A 5,839-nucleotide genomic window follows, 5' to 3' on the forward strand; every position below is an offset into this window, starting at 1 on the left:
TTTTAATTACTTTGAATTTTGTTCCACCTTTGGGCTGGAGGATTCTAATGTCCTCCCTCCTTGCCCATTTCTGCTCAGTAGTGGTTGCTGGCACACCCACTTCTACTTGGCAGTAAATGTTGGAGTCACTCAAGGCTTGGTACTAGTCCCTCTCTCTCTGTCTCACTTTCTACTCTCCCTAGTGATCTTATAGAAGCCCAAGGTTTCAGTTTCCGTCTCTATACTATGGGACCACATTTCTATTTCTAGCTTAGACTTCTCTCCCGACACCGCTTACTTTTCGTCTCCTCTTAGACAGCTCAAATACTCCTCACAATCAACACCTCAAGATGGAATTCTTTATTTTCTCCACTGAGCAGGCTACGCTTCCTATGCTTCATATCTCAGGGAAAGGCACATTCATCAACCAAGCTATTCAACCCTGAAACCTAGGAATGAACCTCGATACCCCCATTCCCTAGACCCAATTCAGTGACAAATGTGTTGAGTTGATTTGCTAAGTATCTGTGAACCCATCCACTTTGCTCCACTCCTACCTTCTTCCCCTCAGCCCCCAATGCAGCTATCACCATCTCCCCCTGACTCTGAGAACAACCCTCTGTGTGTTTATATCCACTCCTCCCTCCAATCCTTTCTCTGCACCACAGCCAGATTGATCTTCTCACCACGGGCATCTGATTAATGCCACTTCCTTCCTCCTCCCTTTCCCACACTCCTCAGTACGTATTTCCTTAAAACCCTTTAAAAGCTCTCTAAAAATAAATAAATAACTTTTAATAGCTTTCTATTATCCTTAGGAAAAAGACTAAATTCCTCAATATGACCTAGAAAGCCCTGCTTGCTTTAGCCCCGCCTACCTTGCCAGCTCACCTTGCACGGTGTCTCTGCTCCAAACACACTGCTTCCTTTTTCCCTGGCACCCATATTTCCCGGGCTCCTTGCACTACCACTGGGCTTTTGGACATGCTGTTTTCTCTGTTTGTAACTTTTTTTTCCTACTCTCTTTGCTTGGTGAATTCTTTCTTGGCCTATTGGATCTTAGCTCAAGCATTATTTTCACAGTGAAGTCTGTCCTATCTTCCCTGATTAAGTGTAGGTTCCTTATCATAGGTTTTTCTAGCACCGCATTGTCTTAGTTACCTAGTGTTGCCATAAGAAACAAACAAACAAAATTCCACAGGTGGGTGACTTTTGAGGACAGGAATTTACTGTCTCACAGTTTTGGAGGCTGGAAAGCCCAAGGGCTTTCTAGGGGAGGGTCCCTCTTGTCAGTAGCCCCAGGCATCCTTGGAGGTCCTTGGTGTCTTTGGCATCCTCTTTCCCCTATGTGTGTCTCTGAGTTCATTCTATTCTTTTTATAAGACACCCCTAAGAAGTGATTAGCCTTATGGCCCATCCTACACTAGTCTGACCTCACTAACATAACAAAAGAACCCCTCATGTCCAAATAGGGTCATATTTACAAGTACAGGGAATAGGACTTCTACACATATCTTGGGGAACACTATTCTATCCATAGCACCGTTACTGATTCTTTAGCATTGCAGTTGTGCGTTTACCTGTGTGAACACTTGAATCATTTCTATCTCCTCCACTACTCATTTAGTCATTCAACAAATATTTATTGAGACCCTACCACACACTAGGCACTATTTTCAAAAGGAAGAAAAACTATAAACAAACAAATATGTAATATGATATCAAGAGATGAAAATACTGTGAAGAAATAGAAAGCGGGTAATAGGACAGAGGATTCAAGAGACTGCCATTTTGGACAGGGTGCTTAGAGAAGGCTTCCCAGAGGAGGTGACTGAGCAGAGAGCTGTATGAAGTCAGAGAGAGTCTAGAGGCTGTCTGGGGGACAAGCATTCCAGGAAGAGGAAGTAGAGAGACAGTAAAGACCAAAGGGTGTTTAGCCTGATCTAGCAACAGCCAGGAAGTCAGCGTGGCTAGAGTGGAGTGGGGGAGAGCAGTAAGAGGTGAGGATAGAGAAGCAGACAGGGGCTGGGGCATGTGGGGCCTTGTAGACCATGATACAGGAAGAGAAACCATTAAAAGCTTTTTTTCCCTTGTGGTAAAAATATATGTAACAAAACACTTGGCATTTCAACATTCTTCACATATCCATTTCAGTGACATTAACTGATGTTCATCATGTTGTTCAACCACCACCCTCACCAAATGGTCCCATCACATTACCAAAACCAAAACCAAGCCCCATGCTGTCTAGTCAATGCTAACTCACAGCAACCCTACAGACAAAGAGTACAACTGCCCCACAGGGTTTCCAAGGCTGTAGCCTTTATGGAAGCCAACTGACTCATCTTTCTCCTGCTGAGTGGCTGGTGGGTTTACACTGACCTTTCAGTTAACAACTGAGCCCTTAACCTATGCACCACCAGGGCTTCTTTCCCATCACATTGTTGTTGTTGTTGTTGTTATGTGCCGTCGAGTCGGACGCGACTCATAGCGACCCCTCCTTGGGTTTCCGAGGCAGTATCACTATGGAAGTAGATTGCCCCATCTTCCTTCCTTCTCATCACATTAGAGGCTTTTTAATAGAGAGTGATTCTGCTTCTGTTCTAGAATGATCACTGTGGTGATCTTGGCATGAATGGGTTAGAAAGGGTTCAGAGTGGAAGGAAGGGGTCTAGTTAGGAGGCTGTGGCTGTGGTCCCAAGGAGAAATGGTGGGGGCTTGGCCTAGGGTGAGTGTGGTCGAGGTGCTGAGGAAGGACAGACTAGAACACATTTTGAAGGCAGAGCTTACACAACTTGTTGGCGTGTTCTTCCAAACCCTCCAGTGGGTCTCCTTCTCACTTAGTGGGAAAGTCAAAAGCCGATGTGGCCATATGTCCCCTGGCGTCTTCTCTGTCTCCTGCCCATCTCCCCTAACTCCCTCCTCTCCAGGCACACAGACCTCCTTGCTGTTCTGTGAACAGAACAAGCATGAGCCCACCTTTTGCATTTGATATTCCCTCTGCTGGCATCCGTGTGGCTTTTTCCGTCAGGGCTCGGCTTAAATGGTACCTGTTCAGAGAGGTCTTTCTTGGCCGTACACCACCCCAGCACTCCCCATTCTCTTCCCTGCTTAGTTTCTCTTCCTAATACTTATCACCATTGGGCATTATACATATCATGTCCCTATGTGTATGTACACACAATCATGTAACATGTGTGTATATTTATTCCATGAAGGCAGGGATTTTGTCTGTTTTCTTCATTATGGACCCTGTTGCTGTCAAGTCGATTTCGGCTCATGGTGACCCCGTGTTACAGACCGGAACTGCTCCACGGGATTTTCCCGGCCATAATCTTCATGGAAGCAGATTGCCAGGCCTTTCTTCTGCTGTGCCACTGGGTAGGTTTGAACCACCAATCTTTAGGTTAGTAGCCAAGTGTAAACTGTTTGTGTCACCCAGGGCCCTATCTATAGAACCAAACTCCTGTAACGGTGCTTCCTTAGCACAGAGTGGATGGTCAGTAGATACCTGTTGAGTTAATGTTGAAACAGAGTGTGAAAAGAACAGAGGGTGACTCCAGGGATTTGGGTCTGAATGACGGCACCACTTACAATGGTGAGGGGTTTTCAAAATAAAGATTGGGGCCCCAGCTCCAAACGCCCTGCTGGAGCCCCTGAGTGGTTTTACCCATTCTTCTCTGCATGTGGGGTCCACATGAGCCTATGACACATCCAGAATCCTGGGGCTCTGGGCTCCCTTTCTCTTCCCACAGGGAGAGAGGGAGAAACTCAAAGTGGGCACAAGGGAGTCTCTCAGCCTCTGAAATGGAACGTGACATCAATGCGATCTAAGCCCCATAACTTAGATGTTCTACACTCTGTGCATGCCTTGTGGGTCACCAGTCAGGCTCCTAGTTCAAGAGACAATATTACAAAGTGCTTTTTTTTTAAGGCAAAAAGAAAGCAATAAAAAAAGAGTTCCCCATTTTCCTCATTCCTCCAGGTGCCCAACCCGGTTGACTTGTTGGAGTGCATTTTCTGCATTCTTAATAGATAGCTAGCAGGAAACGCCTTCCACGGCCCCAGCAAGAGGGGCAGGAAGGCACAAGGGGAGGATCCGAAACCCCCAGCTCCTTCTTTGTAAGCACCGAGCTGGGCTGAAGGGGCCAGCAGTTCTGGCCAGCTCCACGCACCTTGTCCCAGCTCTGCCTCAGGTGATGGGCGAGAATTAAGGTAGGAGAAGCTGGGTCTCTTCAAGGGGAGGATGGATGGCAATTCATCTGAGAAGAAAGGGGAAAACATCACATACTTCATGCAATGAGACACCCCACTCTTTCTGGTCTCTTTGGGGCTTTTGTTCCAAGTGACCACTGTGACAACCCTTCTAACTCTTGCCCCTAGCCCCCACGGTGCTAGGTACCGTTTTGCAGAAGTGTGGTCCATGCAGGCAGTCTGTGATAGAGTTCAGACCAAATTGCTGATTCTATGTTAAAGATGTTTGCAGAGAAGCTTGGACAGTATTTCAAGGTACAGCTCGGAGCCCTTGGAGTCTTGATAGTGTGTGAATCGGGGAAGGGGGAGTGTGTGTATTGTGTTACTGATGCCATTCTGACTGCATTGCTGGCAAACCATGGCCCTGGGGTATTGCCTGCAAGATGCTCTTACTACAAGCCAGACACTAGAACAGAGACATCTTGCAGAAACCTTTCCAGGCAAGCCCCACCCTTGCTCCAGCTTCCTTCACACACCCCCTTTTCTCCACTGGCTTGGGTCGCAGCATCCCTTTCTCCTGAGCTAGCCCAGTTCCTTGGTGAGGCTAGCAAGAGAGCCCTTCACCAAGGGCTCACTGAGGGACAGAGCTACCGATGACATTTCTGCAGAGGAGCAGCGAGCTGCCACTCTGCGCAGATATAACCCACGTGAAATGCTCCAAATTTCGATATCTCTCTACGGCAGACCTCCTTCACTGTAATCCAACAGCAGTCAGGGAATTGCTTGGGGCTGGACCCAGAGCCATAACCCGCAGCTTCCCTCTGAGTGTACACTGTGTGTTTGGAGGGGGGAAGGGAAGGGAAGAGGCAGTCCTAGTTTCTTCTGGACCTCCAGTTGCCCACCGTCTGAGCCCTGCAAGGTGATGGGGCTGAAACATTGCCTCCACCTGGGTCTTTCAGGTCTGTCCTGTCTCCAGCCCGTTGACCTATGGTCTCCGTGGTCTCAACGCAGGGGGACTAAGAGTTGCTTCAGGCTCTAATGGCTCAAAGTTCTCACCAGCTGATTCCCTTGTGGCTTTAGGGAGAGATAGCAAAGATCGATTACAAGCTGTGTCAAGCCCAAGCTAGCAAGCTTGCCGAGAGCAGTGACCACTAGCAATTCGGAGAGTAAGAGGTGAGTCCTACCAGGGGAGAAAGGCTGCCAGGAGAAGCCCCAAGGGGGTGGGCTGACGTCCTGCCTGTTTTCACTGAAGGAGACAAGATGGTTTAGGCTCCTGGCACCAGAGACCAAACCCCTATATTTGACAGATGGAGAGACTGAGGCCCAAAGGGGGGAAGGGATGATTATTCCCACAGATAGTGGCAACACTGGCACTAGTGTCCAAGTAGACCAGAAGGGAGAGAGGAAGAAGGACAGATTTCAGAGCCATAGAAATCTGGGTTCCAACCGCAGCTCTCCCCGGGCCTGGTTGTGTGGCCTGGACAGTTTATTACCATTATTACTTTTTCCTTCTCTAAGCCCCAATTAGGAGCTCTGGTAGCATAGTGTCTAAGGCACTTGGCTGCTAACCTGAAGGCTGGCAGTTCAAACCCACCAGCCACTCCTTGGAAGGAAGGTTGGGCAATCTACTTCCGTAGTGATACTGCCTCGGAAACCCAAGGAGGGG

Source organism: Orycteropus afer, unplaced genomic scaffold (genome assembly GCF_000298275.1).
Source record: "Orycteropus afer afer isolate SDZICR_OR568_19922 unplaced genomic scaffold, OryAfe1.0 scaffold00571, whole genome shotgun sequence".
NCBI lineage: Eukaryota > Metazoa > Chordata > Mammalia > Tubulidentata > Orycteropodidae > Orycteropus > Orycteropus afer.